The following is an 11,097-nucleotide window of genomic DNA, read 5'->3' as shown; positions in this document are numbered from 1 at the left end:
CCGTCTGCTCAGCAGGGAGTCTGCTCCCCTTCCTCTCTCTCTGCCTACTTGTGATCTCTGTCTGTCAAACAATAAAATAAAGTATTTTTTTTAAAAAAAGAAAACTCGGTGTGGTGTATAAATAATGAATTTTTGGAACACTGAAAAAAATAAAATAAAATTTAAAAAATTAAAAAAATAAAAGAAAACTCTATTTTTGAGAATTACCCCAGTCTAAGCTCACATTTTCATTAATTTAATCTATTTTTATGATGCAATGAACCAAACTATAAATTTTAATCATAGGTTCTTCTTGCACTGAGTACCAGTTAAAGTCCATTACATAATGGGCAAAGGTATAGAAAACATTTTTAAAGGTCAGAGTTCATCAGCACATTATGAATTAAGTACAAGAAAATTTTATTGTTCATGTTAACCCAAATTGAGAAACCACTTGATTTTTGTAAAAAATGGAATTCTGACTTCAACAAAAACAAATACAAATTAATATTGCTAAATAATACTGATGATTCATAAAGAATAATTGCTACAGATTTTAAAATATCAAAATTAATGGGGCATCACAAAATAAAATTTGGTGAGAAAATATTTATCAAAGGAGAAAATATGAGAATAATATTATTCAGTGAGAAAAAAATGTATTTTGTAAAGTAAATGTGGGTAATAGATATTGCAACTATAGATAACATATATTCCAAATGATTTTTTTAAAGACTAGATCAGATGATGTTTAGATGTTTAGCAATAAACATAGCTCATAAGAAATTAAATTTTAAGTGTTTTGTAATGAGTGAATTTTTGTTTTTTCCATTATCCTTATTTATGAAATAAAAGATTAAGAGTAAACCAATAATAATAGCTAACATTATTACTTTGCTTTTACTAATAAATAATTATTTGGTTTAATTATTTTGAAAATTATATTTTTGCTTTTGCTTATTTTACCCGCTAAAAATGACCTTGTGCCATTGTATTTGAAGTTCACATTTTCCCAATGATATGAACAACATTTAATACATAAAATAACATCTGTGTATGCATGGTAACATGCTTATTGGTTTAAATATAGAACATATTTAGTTTGGCATTGGTATATCTCCTCAAGACTTTGAAAGCAGACAAAGTCAATTATCATATGGTTTCACTTACTTGTGGAACATAAGGAATAACATGGAGGACATTAGAAGAAGGAAATAAAAAGTGAATTGGGGCAAATTGAAGGGGGGGGATGAACTATGAGAGACTGTGGACTCTGAGAAACCAAGATGCCCTTCAATGGATGAATGGATAAGGAAGATGTGGTCCATATACACTATGGAGTATTATGCCTCCATCAGAAAGGATGGATACCCAACTTTTGTAGCAACATGGATGGGACTGGAAGAGATTATGCTGAGAGAAATAAGTCAAGCAGAGAGAGTCAATTATCATATGGTTTCACTTATTTGTGGAGCATAACAAATAGCATGGAGGACAAGGGGAGATGGAGAGGAGAAGGGAGTTGAGGGAAATTGGAAGGAGAGGTGAACCATGAGAGACTATGGACTCTGAAAAACAACCGGAGGGATTTGAAGGGGCAGGGGGTGGGAGGTTGGGGGAACCAGGTGGTGGGTATTAGAGAGGGCATGGATTGCATGGAGCACTGGGTGTGGTGCAAAAACAATGAATACTGTTACGCTGAAAAGAAAAACAAAACAAAACAAAACAAAAAAACAGGATTTTAGAGGGGAGGGGATGGGGAGATGGGGGATCCTGGTGGTGAGTATTAAGGAGTGCACGTATTCCATGGAGCACTGGGTATTACACATAAACAATGAATCTTGGAACACTGCATCAAAAACTAATGATGTATTTTGTGGTGACTAACATAACACAATAAAAAAAAAAAAACTTTGGAAGGTATCATCAAGGTATGGTTTTTGGGGGTCAACAATAACCTATCAGCCTGGAAAATGAACACAAATTTCTAGATGCTAATTACTCAGAACTAGACAAAAACATATTTGGATCATTTGTTTTTTGATTATAAATTCATCTACAAGAGAAACAGAAAGGAACATTAAATTTAGACTTACTTTTCGGTGAATTATTTTTAAAATAAACATTATAGATCGATAGTGGAAGACATTTTACTAAAATAATTTTCAAAAAGTAAAGATCTTAAAAAATATATTGGCACACATATACTACCTGTCATAAACTAATAAGGAATGATGTATATGCATATAAAACAAATTTAACACAAATCTGAATCTCTTGTTCTTGACATCAGCACCTGCTATCTCATGTTTCAAGATAAAAGACTGTGCCTTCCAGGAGTTAGTCCCATTCTGAATCACTCCTGCATCTCCTCTAATTTTGATTGATGGAAATTGAGAGGGAAAACCCCTGCTCCACAGTTAAATGGGTCAAAGGGTTCTGCTCTAAATGAGTTCCGTTGATCTCAGTAGATCTAGTAGGTATTGGAGGTAGCTATGTTCCATTGCGAGTAGATGTCAAAGATGTGTGTGATATTGGAGAAAATGGTATCATATCAAAGATGTCAGTGGAGGGTGACTTAGGTATCACACTGACGCTGGAGATGTTGATACTTAGGTTATTCTTAACTGGCTTTCCAAATCTTGTACTTTGTTGTTAAGTTCCATATTTTCAGTTCCTAAGTCTTGAATTCTTTTCTGTAATCTTGCAATCTGTTTTCTTGTTTCAACATCTTTTCCTCCAGATTCTGCAAATCTCCTGTATGCCAGGTCAAATGCTTGGCCAATTCCTAAAGTTATTTCTTGAGCACAATTTTCACTGTCAAATACATAACACAAATATTTATTTGACTCAGAATCTTTGCATATGAAAGTGAATATCCTCTTGTCAGTTTTGTCATCTGCACAAAATAATATTCTGTGAAGCTGGCAATTGTGTTGGCCTTCCTTTGTTTTCGGTTCTGGAACTTTGACTCCATGTACTGGTATTTGCGGCTCAACTTTAGGAATTTTCTGGCCTTCAGATTTCTTGATAGGTCTTGGAAACTTGAGTTTCCTGACAGCACCTCCCACAACTTCTGTTCCTTTAGGCTGTTCCACTTCTGTACTGCCAAGAAACTTTGCATTATAGGGAATGTAACGTTTTGATAAACTTCAGGCATATGTATCCATGTTTTGTCTTTCTTCCTGCTAACAGCATAGTTCCTGATGATCAGCCAAATAGATGTTCAGTTCAATCACATTTTATATCCTGGGAGTGCTGGAATATGGTTGAAAGAATAGGCAGACTCTTGACTTTGAATGGTTTCAATCATACAGGTGCCCTCAGAGTTCTTCAATCACTTTCTCTCCTGAGTGACCCGTGCGGTCGGGTCAGCCTTTGGGCAGGGGTGTGGAGAGCTGCCGTGTCCTTTGCGCAGGGTGATCTCTGCTCCTACTCAGCCCAGGCACTCTTTCCGTGGCTGTGAGGGAAAGTTTTTTGATACCAGCAATGGTGCTAGATGGGGGACCATTCAGCTGGGGGACTTTCTTCATCTGTTTTAAGACATGATTCATTTATAGAGAATATATTTAAAAAATCAGGAACAAGGGCACCTGGGTGGCTTAGTCAGTTGAGCACCTGCCTTCAGCTCAGGTCATGATCCCAAGGTCTGGGATTGAGCCCAATATCAGGCTCCCTGCTCAGTGGGGAGCCTGCTTCTCCCTTTCCCACTCTCCCTGCTTGTGTTTCCTCTCTCATGTCTCTCTCTCTGTCAAGTAAATAAATAAAACCTTTAAAAAAATCAGAAACTTCTGTGATAGAGCAGATAGCTACTTCCGGCTTTCTTCACATGTCTTTAGCTCATGTTCTGTTCTTGAACACGATTGTGTAGACTTAAGAAGACCAAACAAGATTGCTAGTGTGACATCTCCAATCTCCTACATAAAAGAGCTGATCCTGTAGTTCCCAGGCGCAATTTATGAAAGAGTTTGTTCACTTAATGACATATTCATCTTACTTGAGGATATAGCTATAATTCTTTGTGTGCTCAGTATGCTGCTTCAGAGCTTATACATTCAACGAAATACAAAATAGCAGGTATATTTCTTAAACTAGACTATGACTATGTTTATGACTATGTTTGAAACCATTGTTAGCAGAGTACTGGTAGAGCAAAAGAGCACACAGTCTGCCATTAATAGCAATATTAAATGGTACAAGAACGATTTATATAAATAGTTATGAGATAAGTCAAGCAGAGAGAGTCAATTATCATATGGTTTCACTTATTTGTGGAGCATAACAAATAGCATGGAGGACAAGGGGCATTAGAGAGGAGTAGGGAATTTGGGTAAATTGGAAGGAGAGGTGAACCATGAGAGACTATGGACTCTGAAAAACAATCTGAGGGGTTTGAAGTGGCGGGGGGGGGGTGGGAGGTTGGGGTACCAGGTGGTGGGTATTATAGAGGGCACGGCTTGCATGGAGCACTAAGTGTGGTGAAAAAATAATGAATAATGTTTTTCTGAAAATAAATAAATTGAAAAAAATAGTTATGAGATAATGGTACATGTCATTCAATTTTATCTTAGAAAATATTTATTTGACTATTTAGCTTGTTTTTACATTAGTTATATCCAAGTCTCTTATATTCAAGTCTTGATATCCACCTGCAAGTAAGAAAGCCTGGTTTGTCTTATATCTGTCACTTTCTTTCAATGTTTATCTTAGTTTTCAGCTACTGAATGACTGCAGAATAAAAAGTGCCTTAAAAAAATCCCAAGTAGGGACACCTGGGTGGCTCAGTGGCTTAAAGCCTCGGCCTTAGGCTCAGGTCATGATCCTAGGGTCCTGGGATCGAGCCCCACATTGGGCTCTCTGCTCAGAGGGGAGCCTGCTTCCTCCTCTCTCTCTCTCTCTCTCTGCCTGCCTCTCTGCCTACTTGTGATCTCTGTCTGTCAAATAAATAAATAAAATCTTTAAAAAAAATCTCCAGTAAAAGATACTAAGGAATAAAACTGTAGAAATTATAAATAAAACTGATTTTAAAAGATTATGGTTGAGCTCTTCTGTTTTGAATTATTCTCAATTTTGATTAATAATGCTTTGGTGGAGACCATAAGCCAAAATATTATGAGGTGAGAGTATAAGACATGATATGTTGTACTTTCATAATATTTCCCCTTTCAAAGATGTTAATATTGGCATCAAATCTGTGAGGAGACAACAGTAATAATTGGATGACGGAGTGAATGATGGAATACCTTATTTATTGGAAATAGAGAATGCATAGGGATACAAAGGTAGGTTGAAACTTAAAAATCACAAAAAACCCACCCGGTTTCCTTTTTTTTTTTTTTCCTTCCACTTATGCCCTTTATTCAAAGTGTGACCTGAGTGTAGTAAAAATAATATTAATAATTCATTTTGAATGCTAGTCAAGAAGTTACATCAGCTTCTCATTTGAAGACTTTTGAATGAAAGATGTAGTTCAATTGCCTGAGCATCTAAATTGATTCTGTAATATAATTGCTGGAAGACCACAGATGAGGAAAATGATTTATGTCTCTCTATGCAATTTTTTCTAGTCTATGTCTATCATTTTGTTGAGATAGAAACATCTGAAAAGTTGTTATCTGTAGACTAAGCATCAAATAGAATTTGGCACTTTTCTACTGCATATGACTTAAATGTCTTTGGTCGGCATATTTTGTATCCTACCTCTTCTTAATAACGTAAGGAGAGCCAACTTTCTTGAACACTCATATTACGGAGAACATAGAGATATTGATAAATGCATAATCATAAATCAAAATGACTGAAAATTTCCAGTCATGGTACAATACAACCATGAATATTTATGTCCCTAAGTAATAAATATTCTCCCTATAAATTAATTGGTTGGCATATGATTTAGAAATTGGTATTTGTTAATTTTGTTGGCCTAAGTCTGTCCTCTGGGCAAACTGAATAAGATTTGCAGATCTGCAAAATTAAGAATCAGCTTAGAATAGCTTCTCCTGGTGACATCTGAAAGTAATATGTGGGTAATACATTTACACATCACTCAAGAAAAGCTAATACAAATATAAAGTACTAGGAAGCTAGGAGTAGAAGACAAGAAATTATGTAGATCTTCCTAATTCAGAAATGAACCCACCTGCTTACTTCTCAATTGTTACAGTGTCTCTTCAAGAATTTCTTAAGCATTTGCTCCCTGATGATAAACAGGTCGTCTCAGATATTGTTCATTGACACAGAACACCTTTGTGGTTTCCGCACATTAAAAGCAACAAAAATTTCATTGCCATTTTACAGCTGCAGAAAAACGTTTTTGTGAATGCACATGGCATACCTTCTGGGCCTTCCAGAATTAAGTCGTGACATAGATAGTTGAGGGTTAGTTTCCAGAGAAATGTAGAGACCTATGGGACCAGGGCTGCTGTTAGCTAATAATTTTCAGCTGGACGTACTACATCCATTCAACAAATAGTGCCATTGCATCTAGATATGCCCTCTGTAGCTATTCCTCCCACTGTCCCTTCCAGTGGAGAAGGGCCTTTGCTACATAATTCAACGTGAGGAATAAACGTGATGCCCCACGTGACCTTGCTGGTGTATGCTATTGCCCAGTAAATACTAGGCTTTCCTTTTAATATTGTCCTTGTTTCTATTTGGGGAATCACTACCTAGTGAGGATTATGCCTTTGGGAGTTGTGTCTTTCTCATCGTTTTGGAATGGGAACACCATAAAATATATTAGAACCAAACACACAGCAAAACATATCAAGTGACAGTGTGTGATGTGTGACAATGTGTGGTATCTCCACATCTGGGATTTGGACGCACACTCTACCTTCTGGCAATTCCTCAAGGAGACTTAGAAAATAACTCTGCTTTAGAGATGTCTTCACATCTTGACTGCTCTTTCCATCCAGCTGAGAGAATCAGCTTTTTCCTCTGTGCAGCTCCCTTCCCATCAGCCGCGAAGAAAAATGGGGAAAAAATGCCTCTATTTAGATTTGATGAAAATAGGAATCAGAGCTGCCTTGTTGCTCTGACTAGTTATGATATAAAGTGGCCACTTGTGGATTTATTTTTATACCTATTTCTAAACTAGTAGAGATGTTTATGGAAGAGTGTTCCTACTGTAGTGATAGTGTGGAAAAATAAAAGGAACACCAGACTTTCTGATCAAGGACCTTGGTGGAATCCCTGATCTCACGTATTTCATGTAGCTGTGTGACACTGCTTTGTGATTTTTAGCTTGGTAATATTTGGAAAGTCCATAAATCACAGTGAACCATCATTCTTTTATGTGTAAGATGGGAATAAGAACCACATTACTGATGTGAGAAGTAAATGTGATATCTCATGTGATCATGATGGTGTATGACACTGTTCAGTAAATGGTAGCCATTAGTTATTACAGTAAGTAATCTCTGGCTACAGGCTCAGAAAATGGATAGCATGTACCCAGCTATCTCAAACTGAGCTTATTCTTTGCTATGAAAAAAGAACCCACAGATTTCTTCTCAGCGTAAAAGATTTGCATGCTTCTATACCATGTGTTATTTCGGAAAGAATAAAAGATTGGAGGTATTGATACTTACTGTGTGATATACCTTTATGATATTACATTTTTCACTGAACATGTATTAATACCTTCAAAGTTTTAAGAGGACACACTATTTGTCCTTAAATATCACCCAAGTTTGGGTTTCTGAAAGGAGTGTTTAAAATCTAATTCTTAGTGATAGAAAAATGAATGCATGCCGAAATCCTGTAACAAATTTATCAGGTCCATAAATAATTAGTTGTGGATTTATACTGTGATTTAGGAAAATATGCATATGGTTATGATTTACCTAGAAGGAGGATGCAACAAAATATTTTGTAGTTCTATTTTTCAAAATATCATAGATAGTTGGAGAACGTGATTATTAGTAATATACTAACAATTTTCAGAATATTAGCATCCAAATGAAAATGTTCAGGTCTTATTAAAATATTCCAACTTTAAGACCAAATCCTTTATATGAAAATTCATCTTTTGTGCCATCCATTCATTCCACATGAATATTTATTGGTCCCTGAATTTATAATGCTGAGAAAATGAGTTTCCAAGTTCATAGTTGTGGTTTATGTGGACTCCAAATTATTTCACCACTGGAAACAGTCAGAATAGCGGATAGCTAGACAGGGATGGTATTTAAAGGGCAACATGTGTTGATGTCCATGGTGTGACCCTGTCCAGCTGTCCAACCCCAGCCTGTGCTACTTTTGTCCTATATGATCCAGATATAGCTCTCTTTAATGTAGCCCTATTATATCTTGATCTAGTTCTGAATATAAACCATCTCCCAGTTCTTTATATAGCAATTTGGGGGCAGTAACTTCCCCAAGGCCTTTGAATACTCTGCTAATGCATCTTTCCTCTTATGTCTGCCTTTCTGCATTTATGGGAATCCCCACATTGTGAATTTCACCTGTCCAGCAAAAACATCGTAACTCCAAATTCCTGGCTTCCTTGCATGAGGAAGCAGATCCGTGTTGAGGACGAGTAATCAGACCTACTCTCAGTAAACAATCAGAAGTTCTGGACAGGGCTTCACTTTTTGCTGTTGTGACAGGAATAGAGATGTCTGGGCTTTGGTGCTACAGTAGCTGTTTTCCAGTGGTTAGGAAGTCAAGTTCTTCACACCAAAGTGGCATCAGTGTGCAGGAGATATGGTGTATCCTGGTCCTGGTGGGTCAGCAGAAACATCACCAGCTGCTACTTTGTTGTTTGGGTTTGGGTTTTGTCCTGGAAAGCTTTGTCTCAGAGCCTGGCTCTCCATTCTTCCTGACAACGTTGTAAGCTACCTGATAACTTTCAGCATCTTCCGGTTACCAGTGGGACTTAGCTTCTGTTTCCTGGAACTGTGAATTCTGTCTGTTGAACATCCCCAGTGCAGCCCTATTTAAGATAGCCTCCTTCAGCTATTTTTTTTTTTTTCCTTAGAGTGTTGTTTTGTTTCCTTCTTAGCATGTAACGCAAGTTCTAATTATTTATTGACTTGATTTTTATGTCTCCACAGGGACTGTGAGTGTCTCTAGCACTGAGGTAGACTTTTTTTTTTTTTTTAAAGAATTTATTTATTTATTTGACAGAGAGATCACAAGTAGGCAGAGAGGCAGGCAGAGGGAGAGGGGGAAGCAGGCTTTCTGCTGAGCAGGGAGCCCCCGGGGCTCAATCTGAGGACCCTGAGATCATGACCTGAGCTGAAGGCAGAGGCTTAACCCACTGAGCCACCCAGGCACCCCCTGAGGTAGCCTTCTTATGCACCATTGTATCTACTGCATCAAATAGGTTACTTGACATTTAATAGTCATTCAATAAGTGTTTTTAAAGCAATATGTGGAGGATATGAAAGCTTTCATTTTTCTCAGCTAGTATTGTTTGCCTTGTGAAGGAATCAGTGAAGAACCTTATGTTTTTCTGACTTAGTCTGATTTCTCCAGATTAAAAAGAGCCTGAGGCAAAGGCCTGTGGTTTCTACTGGATCAGGCAGTGCAATCCCAGGGAGCAGAAGTAAGGGACAAGGAGAGCTAAGTAGGTCTCATGAGAGAATCAATGGAAGGATGTGCTACTGAGCTGACTGCCAGTAGGTGAGTCTTGACTATTTGATATTATTTGATCATTTAATGAGAAGTTCTATCATGTCTCAGGACAGTCCACTGGGAGGGTGCAAGGGGCAGGGATTGATCACCAAAGGTATATCTCATGGAGTGTTAAATTTCTCTCCCTTTCGGGTTCACCTATAGGTATTCAGAAGCATCCTAAGCTCTCACAGGGGAGCACCAGGACAGCACACAAGAGCACGCAGCACTGGCAAGAGGAAAGGTACTTGGTAAGGTCATGCCTGAAGGAAGAGTACTGTAGCTCTCACAGAGCTTCTGGCTGTACTGACAGCTCAAATGAAAGAAAGGTAAAATCTAAGACCTCCATAAGAGATGACTAACACACTTGTTACTTCCCAGACTGTACTTTGGGGAAATAGTCGGATTGAAATCTTGCTCTGAGCATAAGTGAAGGACATTCATGATGTTTCTTGGTGAGAGTTGAGTCTCCAGCCAAATGGCCATGGAAATGGCTCCTGGTAATTTTTACAACAGATCTAGACCTCTGACCCCTTTCGATTAGTTCAAAGGTGAGCACCTTGAACTTGGCAATCTGTGGCAACTAGAGTCTCATGTTGGCGACGTGAAACTGGGAGTAGAGGAGACAGGATTCTTCTATTACTCTGTAACATTTAAAGGCAAAAGCTCTCAAATAAAGTATGCTTATTAAATAAAAGCTGAGGCAGTGGCATTCTGTTCTGCAAAGTTAAAATAACAACTTCATGGGAGCACCTGTAACTATGTAAATGGAAAGCAAAGACAGTGAGAGCAACGTTAAACATATTAGCATTCCATTAAGTTAATATCCTTGCACCTTTCTTCCCTGGAGACATAAGCCTTCAGAACTTAAATGGTTTTCATTTCCTCTTCCGATACCCTCCCAGTAATTAGGTCTTCAGAGCTGCTCTCCTAAATACTCCTACTTTTCAGCATCACTCATATGCTCTTTGGCACATTTTTTTGTTGACCCAGGATCAGACTGATCCAACCAACATGTGACCCAACCACATATCATTTTTGGTATTTGCCTGCATTTTTTTTTTTTTTAACAAGAAAGCCATACTCATGGAAAAGGTATGTATATGTGTGACATTCCTCCTAATCCAGGAGTTTTCTTATGGTCACAAAATTTATCTTAAACTCTGCTTGTAAAATACAATTTGTGGATAGAGATATTGTTGTCTTGCAAGTCTAAAATAACAGGTAGCTTAGTGGCAGTGCCTGTGATTCTATAAATTGAGAAATAAAGTGTAAGCAGCAATCAACATATAAGGATTCCATCAAGTTAATTATTTTTCCAGTTTCCAGTTTCTCTTTTAAATAATTTTGACTGCATTCCCACTATTAACAGCTAAACACATAAAAAATGCAGGCTGTTCAAGACGATAGTATTTTCCTGCATTACTTTCTCACTTGGCCTACCAGTGTGATGAAGTATCCACACTTGTGTCAGAAATATGTAATCTTATTTCCTCC

The 11,097-nt window shown here is 37.4% G+C and overlaps 1 pseudogene; it reads right to left on the bottom strand.

The window, feature by feature from the left end:
• Positions 1 to 2,591: 2,591 nt before the first annotated feature.
• Positions 2,592 to 8,464, bottom strand: LOC122890200 (annotated as a pseudogene).
• Positions 8,465 to 11,097: the final 2,633 nt, after the last annotated feature.

The sequence above is a fragment of the Neovison vison genome, chromosome 11, assembly GCF_020171115.1.
Source record: "Neovison vison isolate M4711 chromosome 11, ASM_NN_V1, whole genome shotgun sequence".
Lineage (NCBI taxonomy): Eukaryota > Metazoa > Chordata > Mammalia > Carnivora > Mustelidae > Neogale > Neogale vison.
Note: the sequence above shows the minus strand (reverse complement) of the source record. Positions and strands in the feature narration are given on the sequence as shown.